General features: G+C 33.9%; 1 protein-coding gene across 1 annotated transcript in view; it reads left to right on the top strand.

The window, feature by feature from the left end:
- Positions 1-21,192, top strand: part of LOC149426447 (very long chain fatty acid elongase AAEL008004-like) — a 93,949-nt gene that overhangs the window by 24,494 nt on the left and 48,263 nt on the right. Inside the window, exon 2 of the mRNA XM_089651679.1 lies at positions 666-733. The gene's annotated coding sequence lies outside the window, so the exon portion shown is untranslated. The remainder of the gene's footprint in view (positions 1-665; positions 734-21,192) is intronic.

Below are 21,192 nucleotides of genomic sequence, written 5' to 3' on the forward strand. Positions count from 1 at the left end.
TCTCACTCAGTGAAAATTTATGGTGTTCGTGAAATTCTTAATACATTTTTTATAAATATACTTTTGTTAAATATACAACTTTTCTTCAAACATTATTCAATTATGTCCTGCGGTGCTCGACCAAAACGTTTTAATAAATTTAATATGTTGGAAATGCTTTCTTATGTGTTTCACACCTTGTCGCAATTTTTCCCCGAAGAATAATGATTTGAATCGCTGATATCGCTGAAATAATTTCTGGGTGGTTTTCAATCTTCCAGTACGAGTATACACTCCTAAAATTTACGTCTTACAATAAAATTTCTACTGAAGATTGAAGATTCATAAAAAAACCAGGTTAAATCAGTTAACTAATAATGTATTAAAATTAATTATTTAAAAGGGTTATATGTTGAACGAGAAGGCTTATGGGGCAATTTTGAATGTGAATATTTTCAATTTTGAATGTGAATATTTTCAATTTTGAGTGTAAATATTTTCAATTTTGAAAGTGAATATCTTCAATTATGAATGTGAATATTTTCAATTTTGAATGTGAATATTTTCAATTTTGAATGTAAATATTTTATATTTTGAATGTGAATATTTTCAATTATGAATGTGAGTATTTTCTATTTTGAATGTGAATATTTTCTATTTTGAATGTGAATATTTTCTATTTTCAGGTGCAGTTTCATCAAGCAGGTTATCTGCTGGTGTTTGATTGCTTTTTGAAGCCTGAAGATAATTTGAGGTAAGATCTTTACAAAATTTCGTAAATAATAGCGTAACTACAAAAATATGTAATTACTATGTTTATTTATTATACTCAGCTTTTATTATTCCAGCTTTAGCAAGAAAATACGTAAAATCGTCATTGGGTTCAAATCCCATCGTGCGCCAGTAAATTGTGTATGATTAATGTGTCTTGTTTCACAATTAATTCATAAAAATATGTATCATATTTATGGAACTTTTCAGCGTGAAAGATACTCTTAGTAATGCCATGGTGAAAGACCACCATTCAGAATTGAAATGTTTCTTTAAATGGCTTTATTCGTGTTTGGTGACCATATCTGAAAATCCAGGTACTTACCCACCTTCCTCTTATCCATCCCCTTCCCATCCCCACTAACTTCAGCCTCACAACATACCTCAATTGGGGATTCCATGGACTCACTGGCTCCAGATGGTTGGTACTCCTTCCTTAAAAATATTCCTTCTTGGCTCTGTGCAAATAGGTAGATTCTGTGAAAAAAATTGATTTTGCGCTTTTACGATCACCCGGCAGAGCGGTAAGATCCTTAGCCCTAAAGAGAAACGCGGCCCCAAGCCCGATTTGTATAGTGGCGTTTCAATTAGAGATTTTTTACCTGAATAGTCTACTTTTTAAATCTGAATAGTAAAGTAGTTTGCAAACTATTTTCTTTTCATCTTCCCACTTCCCAATTTCCCCCCACTAGGAATATTTATAATATGACAATATTCCCCAAATTGAAGAAATTATATTCCCAATGCAGCAATATTTATAAATTTAAAATACACAAACCGTGTTTTAAAATAACCATCCAATTACCACGCGGGTGTTAGATTTGACACGGCATTTCGTATGCAAACTATCTGGTAGACATGGGTCAAAACAGACTAAGACGTACCTATTATCGACTGTAATTCAACAGTCGTTCAATATTCACACACCATGTACCCAGTATTCCCAAGTCGCATGTAATGCCACAGAACACACTTGTAAATGCACCCACGTCCAGGTCATCTGCTATTTTCGGAGTTACGTTCTCTCTCAAGTCAGATTTGACCGATGTATACCTAAAGTCTCCGTAATAAGCGTTAAAAAAGAAGAAGATGGTTTGAAAGGGCGATATTATGTAAATACGAATGTTAGAGGGAGGGCATTAATATTTAAAAAATATTATAATAGAACAAAAAATCTCTCAGCAAACATCCAAGTTGCGTTTAAAGATACACTGTGATTTTTTCATACCTATAAAAAGTTATTTAACATTATTTTACAAGCAATAATTATTCGCCTGAAACACTCATCCACATTGAAAAATCTCCTGATAAAAGATACATGACGCCAACGTCCCTTGTCCCGTGTCCCTTCGATTTCCGGTCGACAGCTCTGACCACTGAGCTATGGCGGCTTATCTCTTACCCGCGAAATGATTCAATATAATATACTAGTGTTTCATTCAACAATTACTGCTTGTTACATTTTTTCACCTGAAAACAACCAACTTTATTTTATATGAGAAAGGCATTGTAAGTGCTAACTCTCTCACTAGATGGCGTTGAGACAAATTGTCTACATTTCTAGGTGAAATACTTGAACTTGTCAAATATTAATTATTATTTTTTTGGTAAACTAATGTTTTAAGACAAGGTTTTTTTATGCATAGCACAAAGGGTAACAATTATTTTACAAGCAATAATTATTCGCCTGAAACACTCATCCACATTGAAAAATCTCCCGATAAAAGATACATGACGCCAACGGGACATTGTTGAATGAAACATTGAATGAAATACTAGTATATATTGAATCATTTCGCGGGTAAGAGATAAGCCGCCATAGCTCAGTGGTCAGAGCTGTCGACCGGAAATCGAAGGGACACGGGTTCGTGTCCCGTTGGCGTCATGTATCTTTTATCGGGAGATTTTTCAATGTGGATGAGTGTTTCAGGCGAATAATTATTGCTTGTAAAATAATTGTTACCCTTTGTGCTATGCATAAAAAAACCTTGTCTTAAAACATTAGTTTACCAAAAAAATAATAATTATTTAACATGTTAAATAACAGAACAATAATAATTTTGGGAGCATACTTTTTTGCGATTTTTTCTATCAACGGGATTCCATACAATTACCGATTCGGCTCTACAAATGTATATATATTTTCTTAAAAACAACAGATATTTTTTTAGGAACTTAAAAACTCAACGTTTTCAAGAGAAATATGTTATAAATAGGTAGGAATTCGATATGCTGATTACCGAGGCTTTTGTGTAACTTTTTTCCTCAAAAAAGGACCACAAAACTAACATTGTCCGCACAAAATGTGAAATATTATGTAAAGTTCACCGTAGTATACAAACAACATGCAAAGAAAAACTTCTGGTTTTTTTAAAGTTTGGTCTCATATTCAAAGAATGTTGTCTTGTATTTAGTATAAAAAATATCTCCTAAAAGGATAATTGTGTTAAGGTCGATTGTTTAGCTTGATCTTAAAGTACAATATGCCCCCTAAAGGGCTTGATCTTATATGGAAAAGCTCTGAGCCAGTCTTATTTTAGAATTTCATGCATTAGTGAGGCGGGTTACTTTCATGTTTGTAATATTGATCATGTAATTACAATAAACGCCCAGGTTGCCGGCAATAAAAAAAAATAACCAGATTCTCCAGATTATGGTTTCATTCACCGTGGGAATTATTATTATTATTAGATTCTAAAAATGTAAAAAATGGTGATTGGATCTTGATGGAACGTGTGCCACAAACAAACCATAAATGTATATTTGGCCCGAAGACAAAAATAGTGATTACTGGGTCAATTCAACGAAAACCCGAAGAGAGCATTTCTTCAAAATAAGGCTATGTATAATAATAACTGGTTAGTTTTTTTTTCGTTCTGAAAACAAGGCATTTTCACTATTGAGCACGCTCGTAAATTCTCATTGTGAAGTGTTCATTTCTCATAATCCTGCATAGTGAAACCCGTTTGCTACGTTTTTATGTGCGGTGGATTTCTTTTGTACGTGATCTGTGGTATTCCTCTCCCGGACATCATGCTGATGACATCTGGTAATTTGGTATCTGATTTAGGTGGGGTCGTCTTTCAAGGTTCGCGTTCAAAGTGACAGGATTTTAACAGTTATCTATCAGATAAGACAGACAAACATGACATTAGTAAGTTAACCTGCCAGAACGTTAAGCTAATCAGACCGGTTTCGTGATAGAATTTGGTGTTTTCAACTATTAATTAACTTATTTTATGGAACTACTAGTTGAAGTCCCTGGAGTTGCTCGGTTTTTTGAAATCCAATATAAACTGTTACCTTCCTCTCCTTTATATATTATATAACAGCTTTTTTTAGATTATTTGAATAAATGCGTAAATTATGTTTTGTTATCTACTATGTAAAAAAACACACGTAGAAATGACACAAGCGTAAAGCACTAACACGGGTCCTACAAACCGGGGTAAATTACCCAAAATTAAGTAAAACATTAATATTGTATTAGTGAAAATATTTGTAACAATTTTTCGTAAACCCACTGCAAAAGGTCTTTTACGTATACACATAAAAAAGCCATAATAAATAAATTTAGAAACTATACTGCGCTACTACGAGAGAGACTATGAAAATTTATAAGTTTTACAGCGTTTAGTAACTGAGATATTTTTCAACGATATTATAAATATCAAACTATGTATCAATCCAGTTCAAGCTACCTTTTATGTAAGATGCATTTACACATAAACACTGAACATTTATTTCTATAAAAACTACAACTTTTATGTAGGTACTTAACCTTTGGGCGGCAATTAGGTACGTACAGTGAAAAGTACTGCATGAAATCGGAAACTCGTTTCGAATAATTAATATTGTTAATTTTTCGGAATAACTTTATTGAGTAAAACCTCAAATTGTAATATTTAAATATTGAAGACAATATTAGTGATTTTTTTAAACGAAAATCTGAAACAGAAAAATCAGAAAAGGAAACGGTCACATCTGGGACTCGAACCCAGGACCCTTGTCTTTCCGGGACAATGCTCTACCAACTGCGCTAATGGGACCCTATCCTACTCGGTCACTTTTAACTGTATCATACTTCGAATAAGAACTACCAACATTGTCTTCATTTTTTCACCGCACATTTTTATTGGCAACTATCTTTATGTATGATCGCAAGATTCAACCCGAACTAAATGCAATCCAGACAGCGTCTTTTAGATAAACCTATCTTATTATTTTTTTTTTTTTTTTATGTGCGACATCTGTTGACTTTTTCTGCAAGTCTAGAATGAATATTAATTTTTCGGAATAACTTTATTGAGTAAAACCTCAAATTGTAATATTTAAATATTGAAGACAATATTAGTGATTTTTTTAAACGAAAATCTGAAACAGAAAAATCAGAAAAGGAAACGGTCACATCTGGGACTCGAACCCAGGACCCTTGTCTTTCCGGGACAATGCTCTACCAACTGCGCTAATGGGACCCTATCCTACTCGGTCACTTTTAACTGTATCATACTTCGAATAAGAACTACCAACATTGTCTTCATTTTTTCACCGCACATTTTTATTGGCAACTATCTTTAAGTATGATCGCAAGATTCAACCCGAACTAAATGCAATCCAGACAGCGTCTTTTAGATAAACCTATCTTATTTTTTTATTTTTAATGTGCGACATCTGTTGACTTTTTCTGCAAGTCTAGAATGAATATTAATTTTTCGGAATAACTTTATTGAGTAAAACCTCAAATTGTAATATTTAAATATTGAAGACAATATTAGTGATTTTTTTAAACGAAAATCTGAAACAGAAAAATCAGAAAAGGAAACGGTCACATCTGGAATTTGTCCCGGAAAGACAAGGGTCCTGGGTTCGAGTCCCAGATGTGACCGTTTCCTTTTCTGATTTTTCTGTTTCAGATTTTCGTTTAAAAAAATCACTAATATTGTCTTCAATATTTTAATTAATATTGTGCTCGCCATCGTTACTGTACTGCCATTGGTGATTAGTCGAGAGATCATACTAATTTGTGTAGTTCCTTCGGTGACTTTGTCAGTGCGGTCATGCGCAGTATCCGCGGATTCTACTCGTAGAAGGTAGCTAACTCAGTCTTACTATACTACTGTTTGATTACTGTAACTAGATCCTGGATGTCCTTTTGAAAAATATTGTGAAACTTATCTTGTTGCGTTTATTAAAACGTCTTTCCCTTTGATCAAGATATATTGCACATAAATAAAACTTGATAGTAGGTAATGTTCGTGTCTGTTATAATTAAAGATCGCATGTGTTTGTCCGTTTATGTGACGTTGATCTATTGTTAAAGTGGGAGATTTTTCATTTCAACAAAAGTAATTTGCAGTAGATAATTACGTCTATTCCATGTTTAATGTTTGTTTATTACTAGTATATTAGCAAATAACATTGTGTAGGGTAATTTTGAGCAAATTTACGCGAAAACATCAAAGATCCGCGTCTTTTCCTCAAACAATGTTTATTTTCATTATTTATTCTGCAAAAACCTTGGCTAAAACGGTGTGAATTAGTGTGAATTTTTCTAGTTTACTTTTTGAGTGAGTTTACTCAAAATCGTAACTCTCTAGTTTCTTGGTTTTTTGTTAGTTTGTTTCACCATTGAAAATATCTGCTCGCAAAACTACATCAAACCAAAAAATCAAAGAAGGAAAAAATATAATATTTGTTAATTTCCCCAAGTGGTTCGTTACGTGCAGTGATTTAGCAGGGGTTTTTGAATGAGTTTAGGATGCGTCTGCCCACCAGCTGCGTGGCGGGCCAGATCGGGAGAGGCTGGTTTGGGGAGACCCTTTGACCTCTCCACCTGGTCTCTCGATCCATCGCCTTGCGCCGCAGTGCGATATATATATATTCACATGTCCGTCACTCCTGGACACACTGATCTCTAGATTCCTACGCAACCCTCATATCCTTTACCTTCCTAGAACTTCTTCTCCTTTCTTTCCTTAAAAAAGACCCTCACAGCATCCCTTTTTTTTATGAGTGATTTAATGGCAGGGGAGCTACGTCGCCACCCGGTTGGGCAGCATTGTGAGGCGGGTTAAGTTCGCAAAGTAAAGCTCGGAATATATGAAGGGAATTAATGCTGCTAGCTCCTTAAAGCAGGCTCCATTAAAATACCTGTAAAACAGACTCAGCCTACCAACATTTCATAGGTGCATTAGATATGGCAATCGGTCTGTTAACAATGAATTGTCAATCAGCCTCTCCTGATTGACAATCCGTTGCACAGAACCGTCCTCCCTTGCACAGAATCAAGTAGATTTGTTAAGTATTGTGGGGCTCCAGCCCAGAGGTGGCTCCCAAATTCAATCGTTGGGCGTACTTCAGATTTGTATAGGGTTAGCTTTGATTACTATTGAAGAATCTGCTAGACCTATACAAGACGCCCAGTTTCTTGGAATACAGCTTTACTCGGGCTTCTATAGATCCCCGATATTGGAACCAATCTGATATACATACTAACTCCAAGTATTTCAATGCAATCCTTATTGAGGAGGGTGCTTCCATCAAATTTCACCAGACCAGAGCAGTCCACCCCGGGTGCCGAATTGCCAAGGTGCTAATAACACCTAACAGTCCTAACACATCACCTTTGAGATGATTTTTTTTATAAAAACTGCGCTACACAAAAATACAAATCATTGGAAAATTATTGATTACAGTGATCATTTACCTCGTCTACCGGTATTGACAAGGGGTGCCAACATTTTTCAAGCACCAGGCACCATTTGGCTCAGGGCTGACCCTGAACCAGGCAGTCATTGATCTCTCTCTGCTGAAATCAGACACGCTGACATTTAAACTAGCCTCTCGAGGCTGTTTTCAATTTTTTGTCTCAAAACTTCCCGAGGTGTATTCCCTAATACAATTCTTGTAAATAAATCCATATATATATTTTTAAATAATGTAATTAAATCACATATTTTGTAATTTAAATCTTAATTTCTTTATATTTTCTTCTAGTTTAACTTCCCCTAGCAATTCGCCAGATATCCTTACTTTCCTCGTCTCGTGTGTGTGCTCGTGCTGCAAGATTTTATTTTTTTCAAAAATCCAGTTGGTATATGGCCTGGCCATTAATTATTTTGTTGCCATTAAAAATACACTTTTGAGGTGAATAATTTGTTTAAATGATTTAATGAATTAATTAATTGATATCGCTGATATTTAAATTTTAAATTGTGATACATTTAGAACCAAATTCATTCATAATTTTTTAGCAAATGTCAATAAAGACGTATAATAATCTATCCAAAGCGTGTTATTAACTTACCAATTATATTAATGTTTTATTTTTATTTATATTATTTATGTTATATTGTTATTTTTAACTCTTGTGAAGTTAAAACAGTTTGTTAAGCTTACGTTTAAGTTACTGTTGTTTTCAATATAATATCTTATCTTATTGTAAAAGACCACAAGGGCGTTACTAAATAAATAAATGACAAGACATTTAACACCTTCAACATTACTTTAACTTTCGTGTATCTATCTTTCTTCAGTATAGTTTACATAGCTCTCATTTGTGTGATTTAATCATCTATTATTATTTCATTCAGTTTCAAGTTTTTGTAATCCTCGTAGGATTCAAACAATTTTTCACCTTTTGCCACAGTTGCCACAATAATAGCGAAATTATAACTGTAGCGAAGAAAACTTGATCCTGACAGAAATCCGCGGCGAAAAAATCCAGCGAAATTCCGCGCAGATTTGAGCATGCACGATCATATGCCGCCACGTAGGTACTAAGATAGCTGCGAATAATTCGATTTCGTTGCGAATAATTAGTTTGTGGGAGCCTTAAAACATCTCTTGTGTCAATAATTAGTTTGTGGGAGCCTTAAAACATCTCTTGTGTCAAATTCACCAATTGCAATTTACACGTCCAACATTGTTTATTCGGAATGTTGTGTTTTTGGTTTATGATCGACACGAAATCTTAAATTTGAATTTGATGCCAAAACACCCAACCAAATTGATAAATTTTAATTCCAAAGGTATGGTAAATATCTAATCTCTGCTACTTTGTTTATTTGTCTTCTAAATTATTAAATGTAGTCCATTTACTACTTAATTTAACTCTATTTTCTGTACGAATGTAATGAAATATAAAATTATCATGATCTGATGATATAAAATTATCATGATCAGATGATATAAAATTTCATGATCTGATGATATAAAATTATAATGATCTGATGATTTTAAAAAAAATCATTTTGATGGACGAAAACTTAAATTCCATACCACCGAATTACGTTAGAAAACAAATTTGTAGTAAATAAATTAAAATTTCTACCCAAAAACGCATTTTTTAAGGTGTACTATTTTAATTTTATTATATTTGAACGGCAGGTAGGGGAAAATTATATTTTTTTAAATTACAATTAAGTCACAAAAAAGTGCCAAATTTGACTGTAAAATCGTGCAAAACTGAATTATTTATTGACCTATACTCTACATTGATGTATAGTCAGTGCCTATATATCGTATTGGATATAATAAGGTATAACTAGGTATAATAATTTGATCACGTTTCTATTATTACATGCTAAATGAAGTGTTTGCCATCATATGCCCCAGTGATCCACGAGAATAAAAACAAAGTAAATTGGCATTCATTTTAAAAAGCGTATTTACCACCTGTCAAATTTATTTTCCTTGTAAATCTTCGACATTAATATACGTATATGTATTTTTTCCGGAATTTACAAATTATTATGTCACAAAAGGAATTTCTTAATGATCGAAAACATCGTCAATAATTAATTATCACTCAGATAATAAGGAAAACGTAATTACCAAATATCGTTTTATTAATAATTAATGATCACACAGATAATAAGGAAAAAGTAACTACCAAATTATGTTTTAGTAATAATTAATAATAAAAATTATGTATATGTACCTATTAATTTGTTAATGTTTTTTTTGCCACATCTGTAGGTACCTATATAAAATTTTTAATAATGTTCAATTAAGGTTAAATTTCAAAACTGCTGGCAGCATATGGAATCAAAACCACAAGTTCCCGACAAAAAGTCGTTTAGTGGTCAAGTGGTCCAAAGCGTCAGGAAAACAAACCCAGGGATGGCGGGTTCAGTATTCGTCGATAATTTCGGTAACTTGTTATTGTTCCTCAGCACGGCTGCAGATTGCTAACAACAATTTACGTCACATAAATTAAGTACACTTCGTCATTGTGAACTGTTGTTTATTTGTTAGCAATAGAAGCCTCAGAACAGACTTTGTCTAGTGAGGAGGGTAATGAAAAAAAAACATTTGTACAGAACCAACCTTAAATAAACGCCCGGGTTGCCGGCACTGAAACTGAATATGTAGTCATGCTCAGGAACGATCACAAGTTACCGTAATTATGGATAAAAAAAACCTTTAGCAACCGACTGTGCTACAAACCCTGATGACTTAGTAGGTACTCCAACATTGCCCAAACAACAATTTCTGATTTTAATCATATTAGTAGGAAGAATTCAAATATTACTTTGCAATAATTAGTGACCCCAGAATGTTACATTGCCCTACGAAGAGTATCACAATTATTATCGACCTGCATCAACTGTAAAGTGCCCCTGAGGTAATATCTCACAAAAGCGGCGCTATCCAAATTGTCCAATAAATAAAAAAAAAAATAAATATTCTTTAATTCGCACAAATGCGATGACAGACGAGACGCAGTTGCGGTTATAACAGTCAGCATTTCAGCAAACAACCACACTGGCCGGAGTGTGCCCCGTAACTCATGCCCACAGACTGGGCCGCTGAGGGTGGTTTGGGGAGGTAATCAGGCCGAGCAATCGCAGTACTTACCCAGTATTTAAAGCGCCCTTGAACTGATTTTGTCAAGAAAACGGCGCTACATAAATAATCATATTATTAAGTTAAAAATCGACAATAAATTAAAAGGTTACTTGAAACATAACACATAATATTGTTGTGTATATGTGTATGAATAATATAAATTTTAAGCGCTTAGTGCCAGAGACAGACGTAATATACCGTCTCTGTCCACTCGGCAACTAGTTGGTGAAGCTGATATGTTTTATAAGCTTCCGTTTTAAATGATTAAATTTCAATAAAAATCCAAAGCGTTTATTGGTTTGCCCTCCAACCTAAAAAAAAAGCTTTAGCCTGCTGCGGTTTTTCTGTGTCTTTGTGAGTGTAATAATCCATATACTACTCCCTTCTCCAGGGGATAGGTACGTAAAAATTAGAACAGTAAAAGTTAGAACAAATTTTCCGCTCCCTTCACTCTCCTCACTTACCTACTCCAGTTGGGGATGCCATAGTTCCATAGATGCCAAAGGCTTCGATACCATTAAGGAACTGGGACTAATATACGGTATTCATATTTTATTGTAAGTCTTTTTATATCTCTGCAGGTAATAAGGTACACATTAAAATTATATAAAATGCAAGTTATTCAGTTTATCTTTCCAGTGCAAAATATATTTTCGTTCCACAATTCAAAATAATAATAAAGGTATTTTGAATGTTTTTTTAATTAGTTTTAACTAGACTCATCGACTCGCATTATCTGGCATGAACTCCTTCAAATAAATAAAAAAAGAAACATTTTATGAGGTTTTTACTGTTTTCTTGCGGGTTTTGTGGCTTTCAAAATGTACCCCCAAACCCTCCAAAATTATTTTGTATGAAAATGACCACGCCACCGTTCCTCTTTTTTGCATAAAATCACATTCAAAAGATAGTGATTCTCTGGCCCTCCCCTCCCTTCCCACCGCCCCTACCAAGAGTCCTTGGGCTATGTTTGTTGACTGCCTTTTGAGTCTTAGATCCGCCCCTGATGACGCTATATGAATCGCAATAAGTACCTGTTTGTACCTAGTTCACCGATCAAACTGAAAGCTGTTCAGTAAGATGTACGTGCATACATTTGCATAAGTACGATAAGTACTTACTTGTGTAGACTTTGAAGATGTTGTCATTGCATTAGCTTGAAACTAGTCTTGAAATTCACGTTTACTAACTACTACTACGAACATAATAGCACTTAAAACCTTCTGCACTCATTTACTAAGTGTATATACACTACTTTGATTACAATATCCGATGACTTACTTTCTTCATTTGAGTAATTGTCAGATTCATGCTGATAAGATGCTGCTGAAATAGTTATAGGCCCATTGGATATCATCACGATTTCACTTGATTTGAAACTTCCTTCCAATAAAGATAGCATCATTGTTGTCAAGCAGGTTTTTATTTAGATTATCTATCTGTGTATATCGTAAATATCACTCATTTATTTTGGATTCAATTTTGAGGCGTGCACTTATAATTTATTCAGATGCAGGAAACGGAAGCAAAATTCTTAGCAATCAATCTAAAGTCAACGCGTGATATTTCTTAATGTAAATTACTTATATGTTTTATTTTCCCATATTGATATCTCTTAAACCACACGCATGCCTCCATTATATTTACGACTGAGCAAGTTACATACCCAATACCGTGGTTTTTTAGATTCGTTTTTTTCATTCGCTACCAATTCCTTTAACAAGTTAACCAGATAAAATCATTAAGAACAACTGATTTCCTACAGATCGCGATGATTCGAATTGATAAATTTCTGTGGTCTGCAAAAATTCAACCGATAAAACTTGCAACTCTAAGGCTGGCCGCATACATACGTTTTCCGTATTCGATTTCCGAATTCGTTTTCCGTATTCGGAATTCCGTGAGACTAGCGCAAACGTTCGTTTTTCTTCATTCGGAATGTATAAACGTCAGTACCAGTGTTGCCAACAAGGGCGATATATCGCCATTTAGGCTACTCAGAGCGAGAATCGGCGCCGAAAAAATCTAAAAGGCGACTGGTCGCCAATTAAGCTACTTCAAAAACATATCAATTTTAAACATGTCCCGAAATTCTCTAGCCACCCCCCCCCCCCCCCCCCATGAAATTTATTTTTCTGGGGAAATTTATATTTTCTTGAAATTCTCTAGCCACCCTCCCCATGATTTTTTTTATTTTCTGGGGACAAATTTTATTTTTTTGAAATTCTCTAGTCACCACCCCCCCCCCACGAAATTTTTATTTGCACGTAAAAACATCAATTTTAAACATGTCCCACCTAACAGCAAATTCGGCTACTTTACGCTACCTTATGTATGAGAAACGGCGATATTAGGTCAAGATCCGTTGGCAACACTGAATTACGAACGGAAATTTCCGTACGTTTGCGTCGGCACAAACAAACTGTATGCAATAGCTGCGTTCCACATGACGTCATTAGGTTTTTTCCATTCGGTTTCTCCGAACGCGCCGGCTCGCATTCGGAACGTGCGTAAGGATGTTGTTACGGAAAACGAATTCGGAAATCGAATACGAAAAACGTATGTATGCGGCCAGCCTTATCATACGAATAGAACAAAGATTGGATGATTAATCAGTCGTACAATAATTTTAATAAAAAGATGTAATGATTCGGGACTACACAAGCAATTTAACCTAATAATTGATTTCTAGACCATAACAAAAAGTATGCCAGATATTGGAAACAACTTTTAAGTAGTGCTTTTACCAAAGAAACGTGCTCTTTATGAGGGCATTCATAGCTTTGCATTGGTGAAAATAATATACATGACTCGTTTGGATGTAAATAGGTATATTATAACCTTTGGATAGTGATCGGTATTTCACATGCCTTTGTACCATTTTGGGAATGAAGTATTGGGAATGAGTGGGATTTAACTTATCACGTTGCTCTGGTTCGATTATGTCTCGATGATTGAGATGCATTACTCTCACGACCTGTAGATTTGATATCTCTATCGATCAATAATGACAGACGAATTAGAATTAGACAGACGAAGTCAAACGACATTTCTTGCACACTTGAACGTGACCCACAATCAGAATTTCCGTTTTGATAGTATACTAATTTCACTATGAAATAAAACTTCAATTATTGTGGAGTCATTAATATAAATGCTCGTTTAAATTAGTCCTACAATAAGGCATATACATCTTGACATACATTCAAATAAGTAGATTATGTTTTTATTTAATAAGTCCTGTTAAGCAAAAAACAATAGTATTTTTTGCAGTCTTAGACTAATAATTTTATTCGAAAGCTTAATTTGGTATAAATGAACCTCTATTATTTCAGCATGGGACATAAAATAGGTTTGAACTCGAAAACAACGATTAAAAATGGAATTTTCAGGAAACATTTGATTTTTAAACATTGTTTACATTTTACTTTCGCATTGCTACAGTAAGGAGTTTTTTTACTCTTCTATATAAATAACCGCTAAACGGGCAAAGCAGTTTGTCAGCTGGTCATGTTCACAATATTAATTATACAACAAAAGCACAAATATAACGAGAAGCAACAATAAAATAGATATAGAAGATTAAAATTTTAAGGGAAATACAAAGACATACAATATATAGAAAGATTAGACAGTCAATTGTATAAGCATACATACCACTCGATGGTAAATATTAGGCAGAATCACCCCCGAAATTAACGCACCCCCGGATAACGGATAATGTATGTTTAAAGTTGAATTATTTGAAGAGATAATCCGCTACATTATCCATTGAGTTTATTTGCATTCGCTAAGGGATGAAGTAAACCTTATGAAGAATATAACCGCTTTCTGTGTGCCGTCATTTAGTTTGTGGTCTATATTCACTAAACAGGTCCTTTCGATTTAAAATAACGCTATTTTCTTCATGTATCTAAAACTGATATTTTTCATAATTTCTATCATGAAATCACTTGATCATATTCTTACTAATCTTTTAAAATTTCCCGTCAAGTTTTTATGTTTTCATTAGAATCTATTCAGAATGTTTCCACGCTGATAATAAAATCAGAAATCAACAGGTTTACAACATTCCGAATGAATTCTTAATCTTATGGATAGTTGTTAGTTGTTAGATCACGCGATACTGTCAATACATAAGTGACAACACAAATAAGTTGTTCTTTTAATTATAAGCAATAATTATTAGCCTGAAACACAAATATAAATTGAAAAAATCTTCCGAGAACAAAATAAATGCCGCCGACGGGAATTGAACCCTCACCTTCTGATTGGCTGTCAGTTGCACGGAACCACTGTGCTACTTCGGTTTATTTTTAACGGCCAAATAATTCAATAAATACTAGTATTTCATTAAACAATTATTGCTTTTTTGATTTTTTCACCTGAAAACAACCAACTCTATGCTTGAAAAGTCAAAATATTTCACCATTCAAAGAAGATATAATATACCTCGACGCCATCTAGTGAGAAATTAAGTATTTAACAATACCTTTCCTACAAACAGTTTACCTTTAATACGTATGAATAAGTTGTTCTTTGTTATGGTTACGTCTGACATCGTGGGAAAGATTCTGTGTATTTTATTTATTTCAGTAAACACTGGAGCAATTTTTTGGCAATGTCACCCTTGCTTTATCTTTTAATTATAGCAGCGCTTGTCGAGTTGTCTGAGAGCATACCCGAGGGAGGATATCTGCATTGTCTACTATAATTATTATTATCTCTGATGATATTAAATAGGCACCAATGATTTTTAAGCTTTCAACTCCACACGGAAAATGAATAGTTTGAGTGTTTCTGATATTGGCCATTACCTAATTAATTTTTAGTACGTTAATAATACATCGAGACATCGCCATAACACATTCGTTATTTTACGGGTAGTTTATTAGGTAACCTGTCTATTCATTCGTCAAAGGCCTCCAGTCCCATTTTCTCAATTTGATATTCTCAATAAATTATCAATATTTTATATCAGTAATTTTCTTCGCTCAGCAGGGTAGTGATTTTATTCAGAATCCTTGCAAGGGCTTTGATCATGAGTCATGAGTAATTCCGCTGAAAACTAGGGCTGTTGATATCAAATTTATCTAGCACCTTCATGAGTATTCGTGAAAATACATGCTTCTCTTTCGTTTCTAGTAGACCTGAATAGCCAGGTACTTCTCCACCATCCTCTCTCCATCTCATTACCTTCAGCCTCACATTATACCCCAATAGGAAATGTCATAGTCTCACTTGCTCCAGACGGTTGGCAGTAGGTACTCTTGTTCGGTGTTCACATAAAAATATAGTACTATAAAGTAGAATCTTTTCTTCTCGTTTTATTTCGCCTGAAGTGCGATTGTTCAGGCAATATTTTACTTCCGTAATTATAATTTAATAAGTGTGAATCCTGTAACGGCTTCGGGTAGTGAGTGTGGCATCATTGTATATAATGTATAATTACATCCTACGTAGGCTCCACATCGTAAACATTCAAATTGATGAACTTGCCCTAACATGAAATTTGGGTATCATTTCCACAGATGTAGGTAAACCACTTGAACATATTATTGTCACCAGGAGGGTTCGAGAATGTTTTGAATAAACTTCGACACCGGTCATAATTGACCGCTAACGAGCGCACTTTGAAATAACCAGACCCTGCGCAGAAAAGTATAGTTCACTAAAGTAAGGCAAAGGCTTGCAGCGCAATCCATTATGGGACTTTTCTGTTCAAAGGCTAAAAATGAACGAGGTGGGTACATTATAACTAGAGATGGCAAAATTTTGCATTAATTTTCAGATTTTTTAGCATTAACAATTGGATATTTAGCGTTTTATAGCATTTTGAGGCATAATTTAGCGTTTTGTAGCAAAATAGAAAAAAATGTATTTCATGAATGTTTTTAGCGCATATTTTAAGTATTTTTGGTAAAATATATGTTTAACCTTCATTTGCAAGTATTTCCATGTGAAAGATTATAATTAATTAATTTTAATATTAAATTAATAAGGAAGGAAACTCTAAGTACGGGTCGAACCCAAACACAACAAATGCAGATTGCGATTAACATCAATAGGCGTCATTTATTTCGCACAATTTGTGTAATGTCAAAAAGCAATTTTAGCCTGCAGTACAAAAATATTAAATATTTACACATAAAATAGTAACAAAATTATAAAAAATCGTAATGTAAATATCGATTTTTTGAAATTCTCACATATTATTTTAATACCCGGTAATTTTAATACCTTCGGGAAATTCGCGCCTATTTCGCTAATTAGAATAATTTAGCTGAAATACGGCCAAAATCACGTTTTTCGCGTTAATTCGCGAAATAGAAATCACTGGAAACACTTTCAAACGCCTTGAAACGCAAAGAAAACTTATAAATGCCCTATTTTCGAACCATAAATATTTTTTCGCGTTTTTAGTTAAAACGAAATTTTGCCATCTCTAATTACAACACATTTGTAAAAGTGGTTATAGTGTAATGAAATATTTTTATAAAACTTTTGTTTACCCGATTTGGGATTTGCAGTACAGTTTTTACGTTTGCGATCCATTATAAAAAGCACTAGTAATTCGTCAGCTGATTTTTTTCTTTCAGAACTTAATAGTGATATTACTCTGCGAGTTGATTGAATATTGTAATTCATTTACCCTTTCCCTGTTTGGTTGGTCTATCAATTTAAATGTCCATGCTCCACACTCATTTAACGAATACATAATATCCACATTTAATGATATATTGTATATTGTATGCAAATAATTGGAATACGCTTTCCATAACCATGTAGGCAATAAAAGATTAATTCATTGTTCTTTTAATATCCACGACATCCTTGAGATGCAATACAGGTGTACTGCTTAGGGATATTATCATTACATCTTCCGCCTATTCAAACCATAAATTTATATTACAAACACCCACATTGTATAATTTCCTAGTTTAAACGTTAAAAATACGTTGATTGATTGAATCAACTACAATCGCTACATCTAATCAAGTCAACAACCGAAAATTTCCGTGTTAAATTCATATCATTAATTCCACTGTTCAATACGAAACACACGATCAAAACAATTATTCCACACTAATAAACTAAGTACACACAAAATTCATATTTTCAGAAGGACGTACACAAAATACAATAGCATCTTTTCAGACGATGATATTTTTCAATTTTCTAAATGCATATCAGAAAAAAATAAATCAAAAAGTTAATTAATTAAAAATTAGTAAATTATTACGAATTCCGTAACTCCTACTCATTGACTAATATCAATGCTCCTGCTATATGTACGATCTTTAAAGTATTTTTCTCTTTTTCATAATGTTTTCTTTCTCTATTTTGTTTATCGTTGCATCTTGGTCACCGCGAACATTGTCGTGTCTTTTTGTGAATACAAATGGCGCTGTTTTTTTTAAAGGCATGTTTTTCCTGTCACATCTATATAATATAGGTTTATAAAAACACAATGCAACGCTGTCTCAAAATTTCAAAGAGATCGGTGAAGAAATTTCAGATATTTAAGATTTTGAACCAACGAACATTTACATTTTTATTTATGTAGATCGATAGATAGATAGAAAATGTAGGTCTTGATTTGATACGTACTTACAGACATGAGCAGTTCCGTGTTTACCCTAATAGCACGCGGGCACGAGCTCAGAGGCCTCCGACCCCAGGGCTCGTGTTGGTTATCGGCCATAGTCGTTTTTGAAGTTATATTGTATATATAGGTGATGTCGCTTTTCCGGATAGTGAAACATTCATTCATAACATCATTGAAACGGTATTCACAATAATCACAGTTGATTGCTAATATCATTAATGTAAGTGCTTCTCGGTATTTTCGAAATCAGTGTGACCTTCACATTCCGCGAAAATTGTCGACTTGTATTTATTTTTATGTTTTGCAACTACATTGTAAGAATTCTTAACCTAGAAAATTCTGTCACAATCTCTAAGTGTAATTGCAGATATACTAGATCCCTGCGCGCTGCGTAACGATTCAGCACGAAAAAATACTAAGTTTCATTTTCAACCCTCCTCCCAGGCTATGCCCGTAATATCTTCAATTCCACTTAGAGTAATTCTGTGAGTGGAATTTCGGAGGCGGGTTTGGGTACCGCTTTGGGAACCGTTTATAAGGTACCCAACAGTTCTACTATAGGTCTCCCTAAGTGGTTCATCGGGAGAGGTGTGTTCAGGATGCACCTTTCCAACAGCTGCGTGTTGTTCACGTGTGTTCCAGATCGGAAGATGTTGGTTTGGGGAGACCCTTTGACCCCTCTGGACCCATCGCAGTCGGGGGGATATTTTTATGTGTCCGTAACTCCTGGAAACCCTGATCCCTAGATTTCTACCCAAACCTCATACATATTACCTTCACAGAACTTCCTCTCATTCCTTTACTTTACCAAGACCCTCTCAGCATCCCAAAAGATCCGCATACGAGCCGTCTTACACAAAAATGAAAAAGGCCCTCCACACATCATCCCCAAAGATGACATAGCCCCTGAGGGAAAATATTTTTTTAGGGTCCTGTGTGGAGTTAATGTAAAGAAAATATTTAAAAAATTCTACATCTTTTGGCTTGAGCTTGCGGTCAGTGTTAAAGATTTATGGAAAAACTATTCAATACATGGAATGACGACCAAGGAATTCTCTATCCGATTTGTTATTCCTTTCGCATTTTTATTTTATGGTAGGAAAACAAGGACTGTTAGTGTATTTTGGTTTTACTGTTTTTTTGGCTCTGGGTATTCGACATGATTTAAGTTAATTTTATTTTCTCCGTTCTTCACTGTTTCGTTCTTCTGTTATCAGCACCGGAGAAGAACACAAAGTATGCCCACGTGATTAGAGATGGATAGTCTACTCAATTTTATAATTTATGTGACTGATGCCAGTTGTATTGTTACATAAATATTTTTTTACATTTTTCGTAGGTGGGTCGTCCGCGGTATTTTGGGTGTCCTAAAACCTATATCACCGCTAGGTTTCTTTATAATTTTTTTATAGTAAATGTTTCATTTCTCCAAAGATTAAAAAATTATTTTAAATAATTTTCAGAGAAAACTTACTGATATGAAATCATAGAGCTACAATTAGAGGCGCTACTGCATACTAATATCTCTTCAAAACTTGTTCCACTATTAGAACGCAATAAGCGTTGCGTGCAGACCGGAATCGGTGGTTTTAGTTTATTTATTTTATTTATTTTTTATTAATACCCCAAACTAGGCAAATGCCCGTATTATGGTGGCAATAAATAAGAAAATATAAAAAACATATAAAATAAAATATAAACACAAGTTGGAGCGTAGGGAGAGTTGGAGGTAGAAAAACGGAACCCAGTTTTTCGCTTCATGCCTCACCTAAATTTAAAACATCAATGTATGAAATATTGTTATTTTGTAAAAAGTCTGGTCAAATTATTCGTTTTCCTTTGAAATGTGGGACTGTAGGCCTATAATGAATGATTAGATGAATTTCATAACAAACTATCAGTAAAGCACGAATATGTTATAGGGAAGTCGGAAAACGTGTTCTAAATTAATAAAAGTTTCGCATCTCGTCCTTGCGGAAACACGTGTTCAGATATATTCTGAATTACTAATATTTTATTGGGAAATGATCATACAGTCACATTTTTAACAATAACTTGATAAAAAAACACGCCGTACTCATTTTTCTCCGTTAACCCTCTGCAATAAATGAGTTACTTTATAACGTCTTTGTGAGAATGAAGATTCTTCGTATTGATTTATAATTTAATATGGTACGCAGTTTTTTCACAACCCCTAAAACTGAAACCCCTATATCGTGGCGAAGCACTCTAAAAAAACGTAATAATCCTGATTGTAAATGATTGTTTTCGAATGAAGGACAAAAGAAAACAAATGTCTGAATGGCAGGGGAATCCTAAGAACAAGACATTTTTTAATTATACAGTAAAATCGTGATTAAAGAACCGCACAAAACCAATTGTTCATTCAAAGCGTAGACACCTAATCACAAATTAACCGCACCCGTTATGAGGTGCAGGTGAATATTTAATAGTACCATAGTAAGAAAATATTATCGGAACGAATCAATCTAACCTTTCAAATTCATGCATTATTATTCTGGTTTGACTATTCGATGACACTTAAATGTGTTTAAAAAAGTCTAAATATGTTTAAAAAAGTGTTTATTTATTTATGTTTAAAAATACTATCGCTGACCAGTGAAAAATCAAATGGTCGTAGAGGCGGTATTGCGTACTGATATCTCGTCGAAACGTGGTAAACTATTTAATAGCAAGTAGTGCACGAGGACCTGATTCGGTAGTTTCCAGTCGTTCGGTGTTAGAGAGTTTAATTGGACTAATTAGAGGTAAAAAAAGTGGAACCAATTTTTTCGCTTGGTTGCTCATCAATATATAACACATCAATGAGGACAGTCTGAATTTCCGACAAATCAGTTCCAATTTTGAAAATGACAATTAAAAATATTTTCTGCTAAAAATATGACGTTATAGGTAGGCAATATAACACTTCAAATTTTTAAAATGAATCTCAACTTCAAAGCAAAAGTTCTAGAGTTCAT

Source organism: Hesperophylax consimilis, chromosome 1, assembly GCF_061612785.1.
Source record: "Hesperophylax consimilis isolate HC1 chromosome 1, BYU_Hcon_1.0, whole genome shotgun sequence".
Classification (NCBI taxonomy): Eukaryota; Metazoa; Arthropoda; class Insecta; order Trichoptera; family Limnephilidae; genus Hesperophylax; species Hesperophylax consimilis.